The sequence below is a fragment of the Oncorhynchus clarkii genome, chromosome 13 (assembly GCF_045791955.1).
Source record: "Oncorhynchus clarkii lewisi isolate Uvic-CL-2024 chromosome 13, UVic_Ocla_1.0, whole genome shotgun sequence".
NCBI classification, from domain to species: Eukaryota; Metazoa; Chordata; class Actinopteri; order Salmoniformes; family Salmonidae; genus Oncorhynchus; species Oncorhynchus clarkii.
The window spans coordinates 13,026,634-13,052,561 of record NC_092159.1 but is presented as its reverse complement, the minus strand read 5'-3'; the positions used below and the strand labels follow the sequence as shown (position 1 = coordinate 13,052,561).

The 25,928-nt window shown below is 46.2% G+C and overlaps 1 protein-coding gene across 1 annotated transcript in view; it reads left to right on the top strand.

Moving 5' to 3' along the window:
• The first annotated feature begins 314 nt into the window (after positions 1-314).
• Positions 315-25,928, top strand: part of LOC139423767 (vasorin-like) — a 35,731-nt gene continuing 10,117 nt past the window's right edge. Inside the window, exon 1 of the mRNA XM_071175399.1 lies at positions 315-514. The gene's annotated coding sequence lies outside the window, so the exon portion shown is untranslated. The remainder of the gene's footprint in view (positions 515-25,928) is intronic.

Sequence of the window (25,928 nt, the reverse complement as noted above, 5' to 3'; positions counted from 1 at the left end):
GAGTATTTAAAAGATCTGTTTATTCTTGTTATGTTCAATAATATCCCCTTAATCGAGAATCAATAAAAAAATAACGTAATGTGGTCGGACGCATAGCCTTTTCACCATGTTGTTACGTATATGGTATGGCCACTTGATATTTTTACAGGTGTAGGCTATAGTTACCATCTCTGCGCTCCAGATTCGGGAACATGGACGCGCAGAGTGCAGTTCGCGCTCATACCAGAACGCACCTCCCACTTACAACTTTTTAAAAAAGTTCTAGAGCCTCTCGTCCTCCAATTGTTAAAACTCGGGACGCGCTTGACATAGGGGGCATACCTCTCGGAGACTTCTGGACCGCAACTTTGACACGCAGAGAGAAATGTTCTGCACAGGGATTTCAATAGGCTACCTTTCTGAAGTTTGTGGACAATACAACTGTATTAAAGGGATTTGAGCCTCATAGACACGTCGATAAAGTGGATAAGAAATAGCACTGTTTTGAGCACATTTCGGGACTACATTTTGCCAGGTAGGTGTCTCACGAAGAACTTTCTTCTACTTCTGGTGCGACTTTATGATGGAAACAAGTAGGCTAGTATCCAGTAGCTTCGTCTGTGACCGTTTGGAGACCGCGCAATCATTCTGCAGGTTGTTCTGTGCGCTCCAAAGTGCACCTCGGACGGTGTTTACTGTTCAGGCGAGATATGGCTTGGGGAAGTTATAAGAGGGATTTCTCTGGGTTACTGTCTGTGAGCTGAATGCCTGGCACTGCGTGTCTTTATTAGAAACGAGAATAGTTTTGTGATCACATTTTATATTAAAACATTTCCGAGTTGTTCCTCTTAAAATGTAGGATACTATATGTCATGTATGTCTATCCCATTATCCGTGCTTATCGATCTCACCACGAGCAACGAGCACTGACTAGCCTATAGCCAAGGTTTATATGGCCGAACATTTCTCCCCCAACATAGTTATTTTCTATCTCACTTCGAAACCGCATCCACAGAAACCTTTGAAAGCGGATCATTGTCAAGATGTGATATGGTCGTTTATATCTGCGTGTCAAAATATCTTTACCGTGTGGTGCCTAGCTCACCATTCTATAATAAAATCTCTGCGCAGCCAGAGACCCTCACAGAGAGAGTCATGCAGAATAGAGATACGGTTCCAGCTAGGCAAAAACTGCTGGAACCGACGTTGTTTCCATCATAATAATAATTTAAATATCCGAAGGTCGTTGATTTCACGTTGAATTCACGGTAGTTGACAACTCAACCAAATGTATAACTCAACCAAATTAAAACTGGACGTTGAACTGACGTCTGTGCCCAGTGGGTTGTTAGTTAGAGGCACAGCAGGCAGGTCAGGGTGGTGTGTTATCGGTTGTTGATGTTGGTTTATCCCGTTTGTGTTTGTTTGTTTTAAAGGTAATTGAATTAGAGCTTGTTATCTCACTAATCGACCAGGGTTGTCATCTCTTCTTTGTTTATTTAAACTTTAACCTGGTTGGATTAGGTTGACTTGTCTTTTTTGTATACAATAGAATAGTAATGGCATGGTAATAACAACTTAATCAAATCCAAATTCTAAAAATGCTATTATTGCTGTGGTTGTGAGAATAGCACATTTGTGATTTTGAGAAACAATCACCTTGACTACTCAAGTCTACCTAATGTTATTCAGAGGCCTCTATGTCAATGACTTTGTGTGAAGAGATGTAATAAAGCATGCTAGATAAATACAAGTCAGCGAGGCAGCCAGGAAGGGCACCTAAACAAACTGAAGTCTATAAAGGGATGGGAAAAGTAAAGACCGAGATGGAGGGACAGAGAGAACGAGGGAGGAAGAGATCAGCAGAGAGAGCGAGGGGGGAAGAGATCAGCAGAGAGAGCGAGGGAGGAAGAGATCAGCAGAGAGAGCGAGGGGGGAAGAGATCAGCAGAGAGAACGAGGGAGGAAGAGATCAGCAGAGAGAGCGAGGGAGGAAGAGATCAGCAGAGAGAGCGAGGGAGGAAGCAAACATTCCTGACTTGGTGTCTCAGCAATTTAATTAAAGAACGTCAAAGATGCTAACACACACACACACACACACACACATCATTGTGAGATCCCCCCTACTTACCCCCACCCCCCCCAAACACTTTGGTCTTGGACTAATCCCAGGGGTCAGCTAATAAGTGTTCGGGTCATGCCACCATGACAACTAAATAGGGGGACCCCTGATTGAGTTAATGATGGAAGCTAAGAGGTACAAGGTGAAGAGGATTTTGTTTGGTGTGTGTGTGTTAAACTAAAGAGTGCGAAGCAGCTATTAGAAAATGAGAAGTGGTTGTGTGTGGTTGTAGTGTTATCAACAACAGCAGCAGTAGTGTAAATCCTCTCCTCTTAGCCAGGCTTAACTGTGCCCTGTGGTGCTTTGGTGGTGCTCCCTCTAGGTCCTCCAGGTCAGCTTTTACTCTGGGTTCCCCTTGTTAGGAAGCTTTTACTCTGGGTTCCCCTTGTTAGGAAGCTTTTACTCTGGGTTCCCCTTGTTAGGAAGCTTTTACTCTGGGTTCCCCTTGTTTGGGAGCTTTTACTCTGGGTTCCCCTTGTTAGGAAGCTTTTACTCTGGGTTCCCCATTGTTAGGGAGCTTTTACTCTGGGTTCCCCTTGTTAGGGAGCTTTTACTCTGGGTTCCCCTTGTTAGGGAGCTTTTACTCTGGGTTCCCCTTGTTAGGGAGCTTTTACTCTGGGTTCCACATTGTTAGGAAGCTTTTACTCTGGCTTCCCCTTGTTAGGGAGTTTTTACTCTGGGTTCCCCTTGTTAGGAAGCTTTTACTCTGGGTTCCCCTTGTTAGGGAGCTTTTACTCTAGGTTCCCCTTGTTAGGGAGCTTTTACTATGGGTTCCCCTTGTTAGGGAGCTTTTACTCTGGGTTCCCCTTGTTAGGGAGCTTTTACTCTGGGTGTTAGGGAGCTTTTACTCTGGGTTCCACATTGTTAGGAAGCTTTTACTCTGGGTTCCCCTTGTTAGGGAGCTTTTACTCTGGGTGTTAGGGAGCTTTTACTCTGGGTGTTAGGCAGCTTTACTCTGGGTTCCCCTTGTTAGGGAGCTTTTACTCTGGTTTCCCCTTGTTAGGGAGCTTTTACTCTGGGTTCCCCTTGTTAGGGAGCTTTTACTCTGGGTTCCCCTTGTTAGGGAGCTTTTACTCTGGGTGTTAGGTAGCTTTTACTCTGGGTGTTAGGGAGCTTTTACTCTGGGTTCCCCTTGTTAGGGAGCTTTTACTCTGGGTTCCCCTTGTTAGGGAGCTTTTACTCTGGGTTCCCCTTGTTAGGAAGCTTTTACTCTGGGTTCCCCATTGTTAGGGAGCTTTTACTCTGGGTTCCCCTTGTTAGGGAGCTTTTACTCTGGGTGTTAGGGAGCTTTTACTCTGGGTGTTAGGCAGCTTTACTCTGGGTTCCCCTTGTTAGGGAGCTTTTACTCTGGTTTCCCCTTGTTAGGGAGCTTTTACTCTGGGTTCCCCTTGTTAGGGAGCTTTTACTCTGGGTTCCCCTTGTTAGGGAGCTTTTACTCTGGGTGTTAGGTAGCTTTTACTCTGGGTGTTAGGGAGCTTTTACTCTGGGTTCCCCTTGTTAGGGAGCTTTTACTCTGGGTTCCCCTTGTTAGGGAGCTTTTACTCTGGGTTCCCCTTGTTAGGAAGCTTTTACTCTGGGTTCCCCATTGTTAGGGAGCTTTTACTCTGGGTTCCCCTTGTTAGGGAGCTTTTACTCTGGGTTCCCCTTGTTAGGGAGCTTTTACTCTGGGTTCCCCTTGTTAGGGAGCTTTTACTCTGGGTTCCACATTGTTAGGAAGCTTTTACTCTGGGTTCCCCTTATTAGGGAGCTTTTACTCTGGGTTCCCCTTGTTAGGAAGCTTTTACTCTGGGTTCCCCTTGTTAGGGAGCTTTTATTACTCTAGGTTCCCCTTGTTAGGGAGCTTTTACTCTGGGTTCCCCTTGTTAGGGAGCTTTTACTCTGGGTTCCCCTTGTTAGGGAGCTTTTACTCTGGGTGTTAGGGAGCTTTTACTCTGGGTTCCACATTGTTAGGAAGCTTTTACTCTGGGTTCCCCTTGTTAGGGAGCTTTTACTTGGGTGTTAGGGAGCTTTTACTCTGGGTGTTAGGGAGCTTTTACTCTGGGTTCCCCTTGTTAGGGAGCTTTTACTCTGGTTTCCCCTTGTTAGGGAGCTTTTACTCTGGGTTCCCCTTGTTAGGGAGCTTTTACTCTGGGTTCCCCTTGTTAGGGAGCTTTTACTCTGGGTTCCCCTTGTTAGGGAGCTTTTACTCTGGGTGTTAGGTAGCTTTTACTCTGGGTGTTAGGGAGCTTTTACTCTGGGTTCCCCTTGTTAGGGAGCTTTTACTCTGGGTTCCCCTTGTTAGGGAGCTTTTACTCTGGGTTCCCCTTGTTAGGGAGCTTTTACTCTGGGATCCCCTTGTTAGGAAGCTTTTACTCTGGGTTCCCCTTGTTAGGAAGCTTTTACTCTGGGATCCCCTTGTTAGGGAGCTTTTACTCTGGGTTCCCCTTGTTAGGGAGCTTTTACTCTGGGTTCCCCTTGTTAGGGAGCTTTTACTCTGGGTTCCCCTTGTTAGGAAGCTTTTACTCTGGGTTCCCTTGTTAGGAAGCTTTTACTCTGGGATCCCCTTGTTAGGGACCATTAAGGAATTAAAACAACCTTGAGTTCTGGTCTTCTTTCTCTCTCTCTCTCTGTCTCTCTGTCTATTCTTTGGTCTCTTTCTCTCCGTTTCAACGATCTTGCTCTCCCTGTCTTTCTTTTCTTTCTCCCTCTATCTGGACTTGCTCTCTGCTCTTTCTATCGCTGCCACACTGTTCTCTCCCTCGCTGTCCCTCCCTACCTCTCTGCTCTTTCTATCGCTGCCACACTGTTCTCTCCTTCACTGTCTCTCCCTACCTCTCTTTCTATCGCCGCCACACTGTTCTCTCCCTCGCTGTCTCTCCCTACCTCTCTGCTCTTTCTATCGCTGCCACACTGTTCTCTCCCTCGCTGTTTCTCCCTACCTCTCTGCTCTTTCTCCAGTCTCAGTCCAGTCTCCTGACCTGCAGCTGTGCAGACACAGACAGAGGGATGGGGCTCTGGTTCATGTGGGAGCGTTTAGAGTGTTTAAGGAAGTTGTCACCATGTGTGATAAAACAGCGAGTGTCTCCTCGAACCCAACATAAATCATCCTGCTGCTGAGAAAGACAGGTTTTAATACAGTAATAGATGACTTGCATCGTATGTCCATTGTTCTCCTTCAATGCCCAAAAGAGCCAAACAGGAAGTAACATTATTATATTGAATATGTCCATTGTCCTCAATGAGTGTCTGAATGTGTTATGCCGACAGTTTGTTCTTGATCTGATGCTCCTTGGTTGGACTGAGAGGTGGTTGGAATTGACCTTTTCTTTGACCTGTGGAATTTAGCCTATAGCCGACACGTTCCACTGCTCTTTAATAGTGTATTTACCTTTCCACAATGAATTATCTTAATGTGACAGCTTTCCTGACACTCTATGAATTGTACCGTTAGTCTAACACGGCACTGACTTGTTCATCGGAGGGGAACCTATGATTCTCAGAACCCAGACCCCCTAGGGAGAGGTTTACGGGTCGCTCCCCCTTGCTCCCTTGTGGTGCACCTCCTTAAAACCCTCCCCCCTCATCCTCGGAGCGTGTTAGGTAAATCCAGGGGTCTAGTGGGAAGGTATTGAGCGTGACACATGTAGCCTTCTCATTACATTCCTCAGTATACTACTCTGAGAGAGGAACCTTTGGCGCTCCTCACTTGAGGTAGAGAGGGATAAGTGGAGAGGTAGAGAGGGATAGGTGGAGAGGTAGAGAGGGATAAGTTGAGAGGTAGAGAGGGATAGGTGGAGAGGTAGAGAGGGATAGGTGGAGAGGTAGAGCGGGATAGGTGGATAGGTAGAGAGGGATAGGTGGAGAGGTAGAGAGGGATAGGTGTAGAGGTAGAGAGGGATAAGTTGAGAGGTAGAGAGGGATAGGTGGAGAGGTAGAGAGGGATAAGTTGAGAGGTGGAGAGGGATAGGTGGAGAGGTAGAGAGGGATAAGTGGAGAGGTAGAGAGGGGTAGGTGGAGAGGTAGAGAGGGATAGGTGGAGAGGTAGAGAGGGATAGGTGGAGAGGTAGAGAGGGATAGGTGTAGAGGTAGAGAGGGATAAGTTGAGAGGTAGAGAGGGATAGGTGGAGAGGTAGAGAGGGATAAGTGGAGAGGTAGAGAGGGATAGGTGGATAGGTAGAGAGGGATAGGTGGAGAGGTAGAGAGGGGTAGGTGTAGAGGTAGAGAGGGATAGGTGTAGAGGTAGAGGGATAGGTGGAGAGGTAGAGGGATAGGTGGAGAGGTAGAGAGGGATAGGTGGAGAGGTAGAGAGGGATAGGTGGAGAGGTAGAGGGATAGGTGGAGAGGTAGAGAGGGATAGGTGTAGAGGTAGAGGGATAGGTGGAGAGGTAGAGAGGGAGAGACATTTGCATATTCAGATACCTGATCAGTCTACAGACTAGTCTTATACTATACCAGAGGTAGAGGGATAGGTGGAGGGGTAGAGAGGGATAGGTGGAGAGGTAGAGAGGGATAGGTGGAGAGGTAGAGAGGGATAGGTGGAGAGGTAGAGAGGGATAGGTGGAGAGGTAGAGGGATAGGTGGAGAGGTAGAGGGATAGGTGGAGAGGTAGAGGGATAGGTGGAGAGGTAGAGGGATAGGTGGAGAGGTAGAGAGGGATAGGTGGAGAGGTAGAGGGATAGGTGGAGAGGTAGAGGGATAGGTGGAGAGGTAGAGAGGGATAGGTGGAGAGGTAGAGAGGGAGAGACATTTGCATATTCAGATACCTGATCAGTCTACAGACTAGTCTTATACTATACCAGAGGCTGAGTTATTTTGACTCCCTCCACCCCTCTCTCAGTTTTGACCCCCAGCCCTAATCCCCTCTCCCCAAGGGCGCAGTCTGGGTTGTGCACACACATGCCTTTTCATCCCATACAATAGCCCCTCAATCCTACACACACACACACGCACACACGCACGCACACACTAACACGCACACACTAACACGCACACACTAACACGCACACACGCACACACTAACACACACACACACACACTAACACGCACACACGCACACACTAACACACACACACACACACACACAGACACACAGACACACACACACACAGACACACACACACACACACACACACACACACACACACACACACACACACACACACAGACACACAGACACACAGACACACACACAGACACCCCCCCCCCCCACACACACACCCCATTCAGAGGTCCCCTGTATACACACTCAGACAGACAGTAGCCTGAGGCTACAGGGTCTTCTCAGAGCACTTCAAAGGCCTTGTCTCTCTAGCTCAGATCAGCTCCACAACTACAGCCACAACAGGTGATGAGAGAGGCCGCTTGGGAAACAGAAGGTAGAGCCACTCTTTTGCTTACTGGGAAGTTGATGGCTCAGTGTGCATATTTGTGTCAGTTATGACAGAGTGTGTTGAGGTATGTATATGTGGCTTTCGTGGTAAGTGTTTTCTGTGTTTCCCTTGGCAACAGCCTGCTCTGAGACCCAGAGCTTCATACAGCCCTGTGTTTAGACAAACAGCAGGAAAATAGACTGTTGGGATGTTATTGCAAGTGGACATTAAGACTTGACACACACACCACTCCACCCCCCCCCCCCCCCCCCCCCACACACACACACACACACAAGGACACACACATGCTTTGCAATTAAATGTTCTGTTACTTTCTGTACCGATGTCCAGCTGTCAGACTTCCATTGAATAGACAGGCACATTCAGTGACCCCTCCTTTCTACGATAAATTAAGAGCTGTTAGCTGCTTGTACCTGTACTCCGGCCTGCTCCCCCCCCTCTCCAAACCTCTCATACCTCTGTCCACTCCTGCTCCCCCCTACGGGTGGCAGGCAGATTAGGGGGTCAGAAGTCAGAGGGGGGGTGCAGCTGGAGGGGCCAGTCAGAACACAGGTCAGGACAGGGAACTGACGAGGTGGAAGGAGCAGGGTCCAGGAGTGTGTGCGTGTGTGTGTTGGGCGGAGGGGCAGGATTGGGGGTGTAGGAGTTTTGGAAGGCAGGAAACTGGCAGGGAAGAAGGACTAGGGTCGAGGGGTTTGTGTGTGTGTGTGTGTGTGTGTGTGTGTGTGTGTGTGTGTGTGTGTGTGACTTCAGTTATAATTTGTTCCTTCAGGTATACCACTGCTACTCTCTGTTATCATCTATCCATAGTCACTTTAATAACTCTACCTACATGTACATACTACCTCAACTAACCGGTTCCTCCGCACAATGACTCCTGTACCGGCACCCCCTGTATATAGCCTCGCTATTGTTATTTTACTGCTGCTCTTTAATTAATTGTTACTTTTATCTCTTATTCTAATCTGTATTTTTTTTTAAACTGCATCGTTGGATCATAAGTAAACGTTTCACTGTAAGGTGACCTGATGTATTCGGCTCATGTGACTAATAACATTTGATTTGATTTGAACGTTAAAGGACTTGAATGAGACCTTTGTCTCAACAAGAAGTGTTTTTAAAGTTTGGAAAAAAAAGTATTGAAGGTTGTTTCAGGATACTTAAAGGGGCAATCTGGGATTCAAACTACAACAAAGTGGTCACCATTCAACCTTTTAATTTAAAAGTCAAAAAATGGAAGCACCAATCCCAGAATGCCCCTGTTGACTTCCCTGTTCACATACTCCTCTCCTCTCACACTACAGTGGCTCCCTGAGCCTGTGGTATCTTTGAACTTGGCCATGTTGTTAGCAGATGAGAGCTGTAACCACTTCAAAGTGAAGGAGAACCGATCAGAAGTTAAGCAGCGACAGCGTTTTATACACCAGCGGGAGAGGAGAGGGAAGTAATGAAAGTGTGGGTTTGCACTTGATGCCCTTTCATAGAGAGAGAGAGAGAGAGCGAGAGAGACTAGAGAGGGAAAGGTAGAGAGAGAGAGAGAGAGAGAGAGAGAGAGAGAGAGAGACTAGAGAGGGAGAGAGAGAATGAGAGAGAGAGAGACTAGAGAGGGAAAGGTAGAGAGAGAGAATGAGAGAATGAGAGAATGAGAGAGAGAGAGACTAGAGAGGGAAAGGTAGAGAGAGAGAATGAGAGAGAGAATGAGAGAATGAGAGAGAGAGAGAGAGAGAGAGAGAGAGAGGGAAAGGTAGAGAGAGAAAATGAGAGAGAGAGAGAGAGAGAGAGAGAGAGAGAGAGAGAGAGAGACAAAGAAAGAGAGACAAAGGTAAGGCAAAGTTGAGATGTGGGACAAATAAAAATTGTTTGTTGGACTAAGTCTCTGGTCTTCAATGCTGTCCAGTTAAAATGAGACATTCCTCTGAGGCTGAGCACAGACACTTTGTACAGCCAAGACAAGCACAGCTAGCACACTGCAGTCTGTTGAGAGTCAATCAGCTGCAGAAAATACTGAACAGACTGATGATGAAGGACTTTAATGACTTGATGGCTTTTAGACTGCCTGACCAAGGCTTGACCCTAACTGTTCAGACTGCAGGGCTGTTATGTTTTGATGAGAGACATGATGACAGTCACAAATAGAACATGGATTTGTCCTGAGATTATATTAATGCTAGATATGTAGTTATGAATTATGTGTGTGTGTGTGTGTGTGTGTGTGTGTTGATCCAGAATAACATGGGTTGGAATGTTGTTCAATATCAGAGGAATTTATCTGTGACCAGGAGCCGTTCTTCCAGGTACGCCTCAACATTCTGCAATCTCTATCAGTGTGTGAACAACCTTTACTATGATGCACTCGGTCAATAGACAGACACGCCAATACACACACACACGCAAACTTTGCGATCCATGAGTGTGACTGCTGTGTGTAGTTGATCTGATGATAAAATCCTTTACAAAACCACAGTTACACCATAGAGACCCTACACTGTAAACCCATTGTGTTTTAAATAACCTCTAGTAGCATAGATATCTGTGATGGAGGGCTCCACGAGGGTCATGTATCCCAGGCGGAGCCTCTCTGACAGAGATAACAGCGGAGATAGAGATAGCGGTGGTATTTGTTAAATACAGATCTCTCTGTATAAACCACAACAGAGCTGTACTGTTCCTGAGTGTCAGCGTGTTGAATCAATGGACTATTTTGCTGTAGGCTATTGAGGTTTATCAGTAGCATCAGTTCGAATTCACATTCTGGTCATGTGTGCGTGTGTGTGTGTCTTCTTGCGTGTGTGTGTGTGTGTCTTCTTGCGTGTGTGTGATTGAACACAAACAGAGTAGTGGTCTATGTCTGTATACTGTAGGTGAGAAGTGACGATGTATTTTATTTATCTCTTTCCCTCGTCTTCCTCTTTCTCCCTCCTCATTCTCTCTCTCCCTCCTCATTCTCTGTCTTCCTCCTCATTCTCTCTCTCCCTCCTCATTCTCTCTCTCCCTCCTCATTCTCTGTCTCCCTCCTCATTCTCTCTCTCCCTCCTCATTCTCTCTCTCCCTCCTCATTCTCTCTCTCCCTCCTCATTCTCTCTCTCCCTCCTCATTCTCTCTCTCCCTCCTCATTCTCTCTCTCTCCCTCCTCATTCTCTCTCTCCCTCCTCATTCTCTTTCTCCCTCCTCATTCTCTCTCTCCCTCCTCATTCTCTCTCTCCCTCCTCATTCTCTCTCTCCCTCCTCATTCTCTTTCTCCCTCCTCATTCTCTCTCTCCCTCCTCATTTTCTCTCTCTCCCTCCCTCATTCTCTCTCTCCCTTCTCATTCTCTCTCTCCCTCCTCATTCTCTCTCTCCCTCCTCATTCTCTCTCTCCCTCCTCATTCTCTCTCCCTCCTCATTCTCATTCTCTCTCTCCCTCCTCATTCTCTCTCTCCCTCCCTCATTCTCCCTCTCCCTCCTCATTCTCCCTCTCTCTCCTCATTCTCTCTCTCCCTCCTCATTCTCCCTCTCCCTCTCCCACCTCAGTCTCTCTCCCTCCTCATTCTCTCTCTCCCTCCTCATTCTCTCTCTCCCTCCTCATTCTTCCCTCCTCATTCTCTCTCCCTCCTCTTGAATGACATCATTTTGTAGTCCCTTACCAAACATTGCAGATGCCTCCATGGCTTCACTATAAGTAACATGTCAACACTTCTCTCAGAGCAAGTCATTGGTCCTACATAGTGTGTGTGTGTGTTAAAAGTTTTACTGCACACTTGTGATTTAAGTTCAGTTTATGACCTCCTAATATTTAAGGATAGAATTTGGGGAGGGTAATTTGACCCTTAGATCTGTCAACTTCCACCCAGAATGTGTCTGTCTCTGGGAACAAACAGAGGTCACTGGCTAAATGGCTTTATCCACCAAATCAACACGTAGACTAAATGAAAACTTTACCAGAACACTGTGAAGGAGACTGGAGTGAACGGATGGTCAGTCCTAGATATCTCTCTCTCTCTCTCTCTCTCTTTCTCTCTCTCTCTCTCTCTCTCTCTCTCTCTCTCTCTCTGTCTGCCTGTCTGCCTGTCTGCCTGTCTGTCTGTCTGTCTGTCTGTCTGTCTGTCTGTCTCTCTGTCTCTCTGTCTCTCTGTCTCTGTCTCTCTCCAGGGGTCCATGAGGAGTTTGAGTAAACAGTTATGTGAGAGAGTAAACACTAAAGGTTCAGTAACCTACACATCATCTGTCATTTCCCCTTCCACAATCCTCCCTCCTTAGTTACACACCAGTTCCCTCAATACACACATTTTCATTTTTCACTTGTTTACTCTATTCTTACGAAAACCTAACTGAGTCACACTCACGCACAAACACACACCAATGGATGAATACCCCCCTCTCAGTCCATCCTTGGGCCAGTAACCGAAAGGTTGCTGGTTCTAATCCCTGAGCCGGCAAGGTGGATAAATCTGCCGTTCTGCCCTTAAGCAAGGCAGTTAACTACCAACAACAGCTTCTCCCCAGGCCCCGATGACGTGGACGTCGATTAATGCCCCCTCCCCTCCGCACCTCTCTGATTCAGAGGGGTCAGTTCATATGCGGAAAGACACATTTGGTTTGAATGCAGTTGAACAACTGACTAAGTATCCCCATTTCCCTTTTCTTTTCTTCTAAATCTCCACAGACATCTGCAGTATAACTCCCCTCACTGGCTTAACGCTGGGGTGGTGAGGTGATCCAGCCGTGTGTAGTGTAGTGTAGTGTCTAGTGTATGTGTCTTATTGGTCAGACACAGGCACATACAAGGTCAGTGTGCTAACGAGGAGTCTGTGTGGCTAACTAATATGACAGATGTGTGTTTAGGAGTGTGTGTTTGTGTTCCTGTGTGTGTGGGTGTGTTGGGGGGGGGGGGGGGTTAATGTGTCTCAGATACATACATACATACATACATACAGCTACCCAATCTCAGAGGTGTCTACTGTTTACAGCTCCAGTTAGACATGGGGAGGTCTATCACTACTGTTTACAGCTCCAGTTAGACATGGGGAGGTCTATCACTACTGTTTACAGCTCCAGTTAGGCATGGGGAGGTTTATCACTACTGTTTACAGCTCCAGTTAGACATGGGGAGGTCTATCACTACTGTTTACAGCTCCAGTCAGACATGGGGAGGTCTATCACTACTGTTTACAGCTCCAGTTAGACATGGGGAGGTCTATCACTACTGTTTACAGCTCCAGTTAGACATGGGGAGGTCTATCACTACTGTTTACAGCTCCAGTTAGACAAGGGGAGGTCTATCACTACTGTTTACAGCTCCAGTTAGACATGGGGCAGGTCTATCACTACTGTTTACAGCTCCAGTTAGACATGGGGAGGTCTATCACTACTGTTTACAGCTCCAGTTAGACATGGGGAGGTCTATCACTACTGTTTACAGCTCCAGTTAGACATGGGGAGGTCTATCACTACTGTTTACAGCTCCAGTTAGACTTGGGGAGGTCTATCACTACTGTTTACAGCTCCAGTTAGACATGGGGAGGTCTATCACTACTGTTTACAGCTCCAGTCAGACATGGGGAGGTCTATCACTACTGTTTACAGCTCCAGTTAGACATGGGGAGGTCTATCACTACTGTTTACAGCTCCAGTTAGACATGGGAAGGTCTATCACTACTGTTTACAGCTCCAGTTAGACATGGGGAGGTCTATCACTACTGTTTACAGCTCCAGTTAGACATGGGGAGGTCTATCACTACTGTTTACAGCTCCAGTTAGACATGGAGAGGTCTATCACTACTGTTTACAGCTCCAGTTAGACATGGGGAGGTCTATCACTACTGTTTACAGCTCCAGTTAGACATGGGGAGGTCTATCACTACTGTTTACAGTTTCAGTCAGACATGGGGAGGTCTATCACTACTGTTTACAGCTCCAGTTAGACATGGGAAGGTCTATCACTACTGTTTACAGCTCCAGTTAGACATGGGGAGGTCTATCACTACTGTTTACAGCTCCAGTTAGACATGGGGAGGTCTGTCACTACTGTTTACAGCTCCAGTCAGACATGGGGAGGTCTATCACTACTGTTTACAGCTCCAGTTAGACATGGGGAGGTCTATCACTACTGTTTACAGCTCCAGTCAGACATGGGGAGGTCTATCACTACTGTTTACAGCTCCAGTTAGACATGGGGAGGTCTATCACTACTGTTTACAGCTCTAGTTAGACATGGGGAGGTCTATCACTACTGTTTACAGCTCCAGTCAGACATGGGGAGGTCTGTCACTACTGTTTACAGCTCCAGTTAGACATGGGGAGGTCTATCACTACTGTTTACAGCTCCAGTTAGACATGGGGAGGTCTATCACTACTGTTTACAGCTCCAGTTAGACATGGGGAGGTCTATCAATCACTACTGTTTACAGCTCCAGTTAGACATGGGGAGGTCTATCACTACTGTTTACAGCTCCAGTTAGACATGGGGAGGTCTATCACTACTGTTTACAGCTCCAGTTAGACATGGGGAGGTCTATCACTATGTTGGGGTCCACAAAGGGATGACATCATGTAGCGGTTGGGGGGGAACTCGGGCACCTGGAAGGAGGAGGGGTATTGGAAAAGGAGGAGGACTGAGGATAGATTGGGCCTTGCTCTTCCTGTTTCTCTCGACATACTCTCTTGTGTGTGTGTGTGTGTGTGTGTGTGTGTGTGTGTGTGTGTGTGTGCGCGTGTGTGTGTGTGCGCGTGTGTGTGTGTGTGTGTGTGTGTGTGTGTGTGTGTGTGTGTGTGCAGCCTGTAGAAGAGCCCTTCTCTCCCCCTGGCACACCTGCAGCTAAGTGGAAGAGACTCAAGAGGCTCATCACTATTTGCTGAAAGATATGACAAGCCTGCAGGTTAGAGAGAGAGGTGGAGAGTGAGACACAGCCATAGGGCTTGGGTCTGTTTAAAACACACAAACACACACTCACGCAGTGTGGGTGTTGACACGATTTGCAATTACCAATTCACCATGGATATGTTCTTTGGCAGTTGTAGCTTTGTGTCGTGTTGAGTAAACACCCCAGGGCTTTTAGTCATCTTTGATAAGTCTTAAAATCTCTTCCTTAAGATTCCAAAAACAAAAGCAGGAAAAACAGGTCGTCCCAAATGTTCCTCAAGACTGGTACATACTGTATGTGTGTGTTTATGTGTGTGTGTGTGGAGAGGATCTAGAGACTCCAGACAAGTACAGACACATCTGACTTCTCTATAAAAACCAAGCACCGTCTTTACGTTCTCTTAAATATCTGTGTAAACTAATGTAGTTCATCACAACCTCCTCAACAAGCCCCAGACAGGACGTGATAAAACATCTCCTCTATTTAAAACCTCTTAGAGCTACCCCCCTACCGTGGAGAGTGTTAACTGTAGTAAAGGACAGGAGCTTCTCCTCTGGATTTGTCTTTCCACTTCTGTAAGTGATCTGATATTAGAGACATAAACTGGGTGCTACTAAGTTTGTCCTTGTTCTAAGACCTGGGGGGAACAGTGCTGCTTTTGTTAGAGCAGAACAGGACTGTGTGTGTTGAAGTGATGGAAGAGTACCAGAGTGTGACAAGAAGCACACCTACATGCCAGTATAGCACATGTTCCTCCTACAGTAGCTGACATCCTAGACATTCCTTACCGTGGTCTCTGTCTCTCCCTCTCTGTCTGTCTGTCTCTCTCTCGCTCACTCTCTCTGTCTCTGTTTCTGTCTCTGTTTCTGTCTCTGTTTCTGTCTCTGTTTCTGTCTCTGTTTCTGTCTCTCTCTCTGTCTGTCTGTCTGTCTGTCTGTCTGTCTGTCTGTCTGTCTGTCTTTCTCTGTTTCTGTCTCTCTCTCTCTCTTTCTCTCTCTCTCTTGCCATCTCTGTCTCTGTCTCTGTTTCTCTCTGTTCTTTCTCTGACTGTCTCTCTGTCTTTCTCTCTCTGTCTCTCTCTCTCTCTTGCTGTCTCACACATACATTTTACATTAACTAGTGTACTTTTTTTCAAGTCTCAAAGCCCCACAAATCTTTCCAAACCATGTTGACTCTGCTTGGCCCTCCAGTACACCTAGAAGCCATTACTGTACGTTTCATGTTGTTCTCACCTACAGTATATATAGGGAGACAGACTGTCTCATAACAGCTAATAAAACTAACAGATTAGAGAGAGAGAAAAGAGCTGCAAGGTGGAGCTGTCAGAACGAGGGAGAGAGATTAAAGAAATAGAGAGACATTATAGAAGGGGGGAAAGAAGTGGAGAGAGAGAGAGATTAAAAAGTGATCAGAAAAAGTGAGATTGTTGAGATACTGTTATACCGGTATACTGCTGGTACATGAAACAGAGGGAATTATGGAACACATTTCAGTGTTCCAAACGGTGGGCGGAGTTGAGTGTCATCATTCCAATGCCACATGCTCTATTGTCCCCAAGACACTGTCATTGTCCCTAAGGCCTCTCCACTGTCTCAGAGGCAACATGTATTTACAGCCATAACTACAGCCTGCTGTTGTGAAATGTCTTCCTACAGCCTGCTGTTGTGAAATGTCTTCCTACAGCCTGCTGTTGTGCAATCCATCTATCCATCTATCCATCTATCCATCCATCCATCCATCTATCCATCTATCCGTCTATCCGTCTGTCCGTCTGTCCGTCCGTCCGTCCGTCCGTCCGTCCGTCCGTCTGTCTGTCTGTCTGTCTGTTATGGTGACCATGTGTCTGGCTAGGGGTGTGTGGGCAAATGTGTGTGAGTGAGTACATTTTGAGTAAGCATGTGTTTGTATGGAGTAGCCTTGTGTGTGCGAGCATGTGTGTATATGTGCCTATAAGTTTGTATGAAGAAGTATACGAGTGCATCTCTCTCTCTCTCTCTCTCTCTCTCACTCTCTCTCTCTCTCTCTCTCTCTCTCTCTCTCTCTCTCTCTCTCTCTCTCTCTCTGGTCTAGAGTGAGCCGCAGCTCTGATATGTTTAATTAGGAAACCAGCCTAGTGGTCCTGACTGTCAGCTGCTATTAATGCAGGTGACATAGAGAAGGTGTTGGCAGCTGTTATTAATGCAGGTGACATAGAGAAGGTGTTGGAAGCTGTTATTAATGCAGGTGACATAGAGAAGGTGTTGGAAGCTGTTATTAATGCAGGTGACATAGAGAAGGTGCTGGCAGCTGTTATTAATGCAGGTGACATAGAGAAGGTGCTGGCAGCTGTTATTAATGCAGGTGACATAGAGAAGGTGTTGGCAGCTGTTATTAATGCAGGTGACATAGAGAAGGTGCTGGCAGCTGTTATTAATGCAGGTGACATAGAGAAGGTGCTGGCAGCTGTTATTAATGCAGGTGACATAGAGAAGGTGTTGGAAGCTGTTATTAATGCAGGTGACATAGAGAAGGTGTTGGAAGCTGTTATTAATGCAGGTGACATAGAGAAGGTGTTGGAAGCTGTTATTAATGCAGGTGACATAGAGAAGGTGTTGTAAGCTGTTATTAATGCAGGTGATATAGAGAAGGTGCTGGTAGCTGTTATTAATGCAGGTGACATAGATAAGTTGCTGGCAGCTGTTATTAATGCAGGTGACATAGAGAAGGTGTTGGAAGCTGTTATTAATGCAGGTGACATAGACAAGGTGTTGGAAGCTGTTATTAATGCAGGTGACATAGAGAAGGTGTTGGAAGCTGTTATTAATGCAGGTGACATAGAGAAGGTGCTGGTAGCTGTTATTAATGCAGGTGACATAGAGAAGTTGCTGGCAGCTGTTATTAATGCAGGTGACATAGAGAAGGTGCTGGCAGCTGTTATTAATGCAGGTGACATAGAGAAGGTGTTGGCAGCTGTTATTAATGCAGGTGACATAGAGAAGGTGTTGGCAGCTGTTATTAATGCAGGTGACATAGAGAAGGTGCTGGCAGCTGTTATTAATGCAGGTGACATAGAGAAGGTGCTGGCAGCTGTTATTAATGCAGGTGACATAGAGAAGGTGCTGGCAGCTGTTATTAATGCAGGTGACATAGAGAAGGTGCTGGCAGCTGTTATTAATGCAGGTGACATAGAGAAGGTGTTGGAAGCTGTTATTAATGCAGGTGACATAGAGAAGGTGTTGGAAGCTGTTATTAATGCAGGTGACATAGAGAAGGTGTTGGAAGCTGTTATTAATGCAGGTGACATAGAGAAGGTGTTGGAAGCTGTTATTAATGCAGGTGACATAGAGAAGGTGCTGGTAGCTGTTATTAATGCAGGTGACATAGATAAGTTGCTGGCAGCTGTTATTAATGCAGGTGACATAGAGAAGGTGTTGGAAGCTGTTATTAATGCAGGTGACATAGACAAGGTGTTGGAAGCTGTTATTAATGCAGGTGACATAGAGAAGGTGTTGGAAGCTGTTATTAATGCAGGTGACATAGAGAAGGTGCTGGTAGCTGTTATTAATGCAGGTGACATAGAGAAGTTGCTGGCAGCTGTTATTAATGCAGGTGACATAGAGAAGGTGCTGGCAGCTGTTATTAATGCAGGTGACATAGAGAAGGTGTTGGCAGCTGTTATTAATGCAGGTGACATAGAGAAGGTGTTGGCAGCTGTTATTAATGCAGGTGACATAGAGAAGGTGCTGGCAGCTGTTATTAATGCAGGTGACATAGAGAAGGTGCTGGCAGCTGTTATTAATGCAGGTGACATAGAGAAGGTGTTGGCAGCTGTTATTAATGCAGGTGACATAGAGAAGGTGTTGGAAGCTGTTATTAATGCAGGTGACATAGAGAAGGTGTTGGAAGCTGTTATTAATGCAGGTGACATAGAGAAGGTGTTGGAAGCTGTTATTAATGCAGGTGACATAGAGAAGGTGTTGGCAGCTGTTATTAATGCAGGTGACATAGAGAAGGTGTTGGCAGCTGTATGTCGATGCTTATCTTCACACAAAGAAGTGTGTGTATGTGTCAGAGTGAGAGCGTGTATGTGTGTGTGTGAGAGAGAGCGTGTGTGTGTGTGTGTGTGTGTGTGTGTGTGTGTGTACACTCTCATAGATTTGTGTTTACATAGACATACTTCAATATGAACAGCATTACTAGTGACATGCAGTCAGAGGGGTACCGGTTAGGGCCAAGCTCACCACACACCTAAACACTGTGCAACACACCACGCACCTAAACACTGTGCAACACACCACTCACCTAAACACTGTGCAACACACCACGCACCTAAACACTGTGCAACACACCACGCACCTAAACACTGTGCAACACACCACGCACCTAAACACTGTGCAACACACCACGCACCTAAACACTGTGCAACACACCACGCACCTAAACACTGTGCAACACACCACGCACCTAAACACTGTGCAACACACCACGCACCTAAACACTGTGCAACACACCACGCACCTAAACACTGTGCAACACACCACGCACCTAAACACTGTGCAACACACCACGCACCTAAACACTGTGCAACACACCACTCACCTAAACACTGTGCAACACACCACGCACCTAAACACTGTGCAACACACCACGCACCTAAACACTGTGCAACACACCACGCACCTAAACACTGTGCAACACACCACGCACCTAAACACTGTGCAACACACCACGCACCTAAACACTGTGCAACACACCACGCACCTAAACACTGTGCAACACACCACGCACCTAAACACTGTGCAACACACCACGCACCTAAACACTGTGCAACACACCACGCACCTAAACACTGTGCAACACACACGGCAGCCAGCAGACAAACACATATTGCAAACCACAGGAGAAAGTTCCCGTTTTTCAAGTGTAGATCTCGGATTGATATTCCTCTCCTTCCTGTTTACTCATTGTTTCCTTCATAAGAAGTTTCCAGAATGCACTCTGTATAGCGGTGTGTTAAAGCAGATGTGTTTAAAAAATATAACATTCACTGCACCTACCTGGTGTACACATGTGACAATAAAAACATATATATTTATATATATTTTTTAACTAATTCACCCAAAGTTTCACCCATCAAATACACAAAACCATGGTTACAGCTTCTGCTTTCAGCCACAACCATTAGGTTCCAGAGTCAAACCACCATTTTACAAACTCTGCTTTCACAAGATCAGATTCCTCCCTCCCTCCCTCCCTCCCTCCCTCCCTCCCTCCCTCCCTCCCTCCCTCCCTCCCTCCCCAGGTGAGAGACACAGCAACCCGATCCAGGTGTAACTCAGGTGTAACCCGTGTAAGGTGGTGTGTCCCTTGCTATCTCTCTTTCTTCCCTCTTTCTTCCCCCTTTCTTCTCCTATAGACCCCGAACAGCAACAGTTTAGTAGAGGGACTGAAACTCTACCCCAGGAAACAGGCTCTTGGGAGTGTGTGTGTGTGTGTCTGTGTGTGTATGTGCGTGTGTGTGTGTCTGAAACAGGCTCTTGGGAGTGTGTCGCACCGTGACTTACAAGGCTTGTTTTGGTGGGTTAGGTTTCCAGTGAAGTGTGTCGATCGGAGGATGACGAGGGGTAATGGTGTTGTTATGGTCGTAAGTTGTGTGTGGAGTGTGTGGAATGTGTAGATGGATGGATTGGATGGAGAATTTGTGGAAAGCATAGCAAGGGTCGAGAGTGGTCGGGACTTTACATTTTTTGCTGCATTGTGTTTTTGTTTCGAGAGGGATATTAGTGTGTGTGTGTGCTTGCGTGTGTGTGTTGCCATGTGGGCCTGCATGAATAGCAGGGTCAAGAACCTCCTGTAGCACTAAACCTATCCTAGCTGCTCAGGTCCTCAACATGAAACGTTACTGTCAAGCCATTCCTTCTCTACATGCTCTTACACAGTATCTAATTGCGGTTTCCGTTGACAACGGCATTGCTATGTCAAGTTGTAGAGTTTAAGTCCTGGTAACCAGTTCTGATTTGTTGAACCGTTTTTACTGCCTGAAGCCTTAAGGGAACATTGGTAACGGGATAAAGGTTGGTTTACAGTCGGTCTATCGACAGTTGTCGCGGTGACATCATGAACGTTCTATTGTCGTCCAAAATCAAGCTTGTCGTTACAGAAAAGTAGAAACACAAAAACAACAGGCTGCGTGACATCAGCAGCCTGCTGGTCCAAAATGTATATGTCCTAGCAAGGCAGGCAACTTAAAGTAACTTTCTAAACAATATCTTGGTTTGTTTGAAGCTTGTTAGCTTGTTAGCTTGGTAGCCTGTTTAAATAAGGACCATATCATAGCTGACACCATCTTAACTTTAGCACGTTTTTATTCATTATTACAGGAAAATAAACTCACAACAAGATCATTATTTACAAGTTAATGGCAAGCTAATTACAGAAAATAGCTTACGGTTGTGAGTGTGACGAAATAAAAGCAGGGCATTCTACCGGAGAATTTAAGAACTTGTGCACAGTCTCAGACAGGTAACCACGACAATGGAAACAGTCGCAGCAACGGTCTACAGACAGTCCACCGGAGTATCAATTAAATGTTGTTTTGACCAGCAACACTTGTCGCATTCTAATTGTCTACAGATAGACCAAGTATTAACTAGAGGTCGACCGATTATGATTTTTCAAACCGATACCGATTATTGGAGAACGAAAAAAAGCCGATGCCGATTAATCAGACAATTAAAAAAAACAAGTTTTTATTTGTAATAATGACAATTACAACAATACTGAATGAACACTTATTTTAACTTAATATAATACATCAATAAAATCAATTTAGCCTCAAATAAATAATGTAACATGTTCAATTTGGTTTAAATAATGCAAAAACAAAAGTGTTGGAGAAGAAAGTAAAAGTGCAATATGTGCCATGAAAAAAGCTAACGTTTAAGTTCCTTGCTCAGAACATGAGAACATATGAAAGCTGGTGGTTCCTTTTAACATGAGTCTTCAATATTCCCAGGTAAGACATTTTAGGTTGTAGTTATTATAGGAATTATAGGACTATTTCCCTCTATACCATTTGTATTTCATATACCTTTGACTATTGGATGTTCTTATAGGCACTATAGTATTGCCAGCCTAATCTCGGGAGTTGATAGGCTTAAAGTCATAAACAGCTCAATGCTTGAAGCACAGCGAAGAGCTGCTGGCAAACGCACGAAAGTGCTGTTTGAATGAATGCTTACGAGCCTGCTGCTGCCTACCACCACTCAGTCAGACTGCTCTATCAAATATCAAATCATAGACTTAATTATAACATAATAACACACAGAAATACGAGCCTTAGGTCATTAATATGGTCGAATCTGGAAACTATAATTTCGAAAACAAAACGTTTATTCTTTTAGTGAAATACAGAACCGTTCTGTATTTTATCGAATAGGTGGCATCCCTAAGTCTAAATATTGCTGTTACATTGTACAACCTTCAATGTTATGTCATAATTATGTACAATTCTGGCAAATTAATTACGGTCTTTGTTAGGAATAAATGGTCTTCACACAGTTCGCAATGAGCCAGGCGGCCCAAACTGCTGCATATACCCTGACTCTGCTTGCACAGAACGCAAGAGAAGTGACACAATTTCCCTAGTTAAAAGAAATTCATGTTAGCAGGCAATATTAACTAAATATGCAGGTTTAAAAATATATACTTGTGCATTGATTTTAAAGAAAGGCATTGATGTTTATAGTTAGGTTTGGTGCAACGACAGTGCTAAATCATCACCCGTTTGGCGAAGTAGGCTGTGATTCGTTGAGAAATTAACATCGCATCGATTATATGCAACGCAGGACACGCTAGATAAACTAGTAATATCATCAACCATGTGTAGTTAACTAGTGATTATGTGAAGATTGATTGTTTTTTATAAGTTTAACGCTAGCTAGTAACTTACCTTGGCTTCTTGCTGCCCTCGCGTAACAGGTAGTCAGCCTGCCACGCAGGCTCCTCGTGGAGTGCAATGTAAGGCAGGTGGTTAGAGTGTTGGACTAGTAACCGGAAGGTTGCAAAAACAAATCCCTGACAAGGTAAAAATATGGCGTTCTGCCCCTTAACAAGGTAGTTAACCCACCGTTCCTAGGCTGTCATTGAAAATAAGAATGTGTTCTTAACTGTCTTGCCTAGCTAAATAAAGGCGTAAAAAAAATAATAATAATAAAAATCGGCCAAATCGGTGTCCAAAAATACCAATTTCCGATTGTTATGAAAACTTGAAATCGGCCCTAATTAATCGGCCATTCCGATTAATCGGTCGACCTCTAGTATTAACCAGTCTTATATCACTGTCATCCCCCCTTTTTGAGGCCATGAAAGAACAGAAATCCCTCCATCAACACACCTTCAGACATGTTATATATTATTATCCTTTACCTCCCTCCCTCCCTCCCTCCCTCCCTCCCTCCATCCATCCCTCACCAAAAACAAAGTCAGTTCAGGAGTTAAGCCGGCCCTTTTATGTCAAGTGGTCATATTTGGTAGGTGCTGGTACTCCCTTGTGATTTTGGGAAAAGATAAGAGGGAAAGAAAATAAATGAGGGACAAAGAAGTCTGGATCGTAAATCTGAAAATAAGGGCCACCTCTTTCAGAAGTGTAATGACTTTGAGGATGGATTAAGACATTGTATGTACTGTATCAGCAGACCTCGAGTCTGGTTAAACAGAACGGAAGAGTGATCCCTGTAGTTTTACAGCGTTCAGTTTAACCCAGGCTAGCAGAGCCCATCTGGCCATACATACAGGTCCTGACCTTGATTATTTACCAACTAGAAAGAGAGGGATAAAGAGAAGGGGCTGCACATATTGTCTGTCTGGCCTTTGTCACATAGGGGCTGCAGGTAACCTAGTGGTTAGAGCGTTGGACTAGTGACTGAAAGGTTGCAAGATCGATTCCCCGAGCTGACAAGGTAAAAATCTGTCGTTCTGCCCCTGAACAAGGCAGTTACCCCACTGTTCCTAGGCTGTCATTGAAAATAAGAATTTGTTCTTAACTGACTTGCCTAGCTAAATAAGTTTGTATGAATGGAATTGTTTTACTCTGTATATACCAGACAATTGGTATTTTTGTATCTCTCTCTCTCTCTGTCTCTCTCTCTCTATCTCTCTTGGTCTCTCTCCTCCTCTCTCCAATCTGGGGGACAAAAGTTTATAGTGCGGTGTTGTCACAGTGAGAGATGGCCCCCAATGCACTGTGGGTAATAAAATCCATCTGTGGTAGTGTGTGCGTGCGCACGTACCAGGGCATGTGAGAAGGTCCTGCTCTATTTCAAGGGAATAACAGTGTTTTCCATTCGGTAGATACCGATCTCTACAAATAATGAGAGAAGACACACAGGGAAGAGAAAGGAAGACACAGAGTGCCTTCCAAGATGGAAACATCCCATACTGAATATAAAATAGGTAATGCCATTTCAACACAGGTTTACTTTTTCATCACTTCATAACGTACCGTACAACTTCTCAATGTGGTAAGAGCGGCCAGTGTTCAGTTAGTCTCTCTCTATGAAACCAATGTGTTTAATGGCAAACCATTGTCCAGGGCTTTGTGGTTCAGAAGTAATCCCATTGAAACAGGAATTTAAACAAATGAAGGAGAGATTGAAAGAAAGAAAGGAGTGGGACGATATGTGACATAAAAGGAGAAGAGTGTTTTTTCCAGAGATGAGACGAGTTGTAACACTTTCATTCTTTCCCTCCATCCCTCTGTCCCTCCATTATCCCTCCGTCCCTCCGTCCTTTCAGCTCTCCATCCCTCCGTCCTTTCAGCTCTCCATCCCTCCGTCCTTTCATCTCTCCCTCCCTCCGTCCTTTCAGCTCTCCCTCCCTCCGTCCTTTCAGCTCTCCATCCCTCCGTCCTTTCAGCTCTCCCTCCCTCCGTCCTTTCATCCCTCCATCCCTCCGTCCTTTCATCTCTCCATCCCTCCGTCCTTTCATCCCTCTGTCCTTTCATCCCTCCGTCCTTTCATCCCTCCGTCCTTTCATCCCTCCGTCCCTTCATCCCTCCGTCCTTTCAGCTCTCCATCCCTCCGTCCTTTCAGCTCTCCATCCCTCCGTCCTTTCAGCTCTCCATCCCTCTGTCCTTTCAGCTCTCCATCCCTCTGTCCTTTCAGCTCTCCCTCCCTCCATCCTTTCATCCCTCCATCCCTCCGTCCTTTCAGCTCTCCATCCCTCCGTCCTTTCAGCTCTCCATCCCTCTGTCCTTTCAGCTCTCCATCCCTCTGTCCTTTCAGCTCTCCATCCCTCCGTCCTTTCATCCCTCCATCCCTCCGTCCTTTCAGCTCTCCATCCCTCTGTCCTTTCAGCTCTCCATCCCTCTGTCCTTTCAGCTCTCCATCCCTCTGTCCTTTCAGCTCTCCCTCCCTCCGTCCTTTCATCCCTCCATCCCTCCGTCCTTTCAGCTCTCCATCCCTCCGTCCTTTCAGCTCTCCATCCCTCTGTCCTTTCAGCTCTCCATCCCTCTGTCCTTTCAGCTCTCCATCCCTCCGTCCTTTCAGCTCTCCCTCCCTCCGTCCTTTCATCCCTCCGTCCTTTCATCCCTCCGTCCTTTCAGCTCTCCCTCCCTCCGTCCTTTCATCCCTCCATCCCTCCGTCCTTTCAGCTCTCCATCCCTCCGTCCTTTCAGCTCTCCCTCCGTCCTTTCAGCTCTCCCTCCCTCTGTCCTTTCAGCTCTCCCTCCCTCTGTCCTTTCAGCTCTCCCTCCCTCTGTCCTTTCAGCTCTCCATCCCTCCGTCCTTTCAGCTCTCCATCCCTCCGTCCTTTCAGCTCTCCATCCCTCCGTCCTTTCAGCTCTCCCTCCCTCTGTCCTTTCAGCTCTCCATCCCTCCGTCCTTTCAGCTCTCCATCCCTCCGTCCTTTCAGCTCTCCATCCCTCTGTCCTTTCAGCTCTCCCTCCCTCCGTCCTTTCAGCTCTCCATCCCTCCGTCCTTTCAGCTCTCCATCCCTCCGTCCTTTCAGCTCTCCCTCCCTCTGTCCTTTCAGCTCTCCATCCCTCCGTCCTTTCAGCTCTCCCTCCGTCCTTTCAGCTCTCCCTCCCTCTATCCTTTCAGCTCTCCATCCCTCCGTCCTTTCAGCTCTCCATCCCTCCGTCCTTTCAGCTCTCCATCCCTCCGTCCTTTCAGCTCTCCCTCCCTCTGTCCTTTCAGCTCTCCATCCCTCTGTCCTTTCAGCTCTCCCTCCCTCTGTCCTTTCAGCTCTCCCTCCGTCCTTTCAGCTCTCCCTCCGTCCTTTCAGCTCTCCCTCCCTCCGTCCTTTCAGCTCTCCATCCCTCCGTCCTTTCAGCTCTCCCTCCCTCTGTCCTTTCAGCTCTCCCTCCCTCTGTCCTTTCAGCTCTCCATCCCTCTGTCCTTTCAGCTCTCCCTCCCTCTGTCCTTTCAGCTCTCCATCCCTCCGTCCTTTCAGCTCTCCCTCCCTCTGTCCTTTCAGCTCTCCATCCCTCCGTCCTTTCAGCTCTCCCTCCCTCTGTCCTTTCAGCTCTCCATCCCTCTGTCCTTTCAGCTCTCCCTCCCTCTGTCCTTTCATCCCTCCATCCCTCCGTCCTTTCAGCTCTCCATCCCTCCGTCCTTTCAGCTCTCCCTCCCTCTGTCCTTTC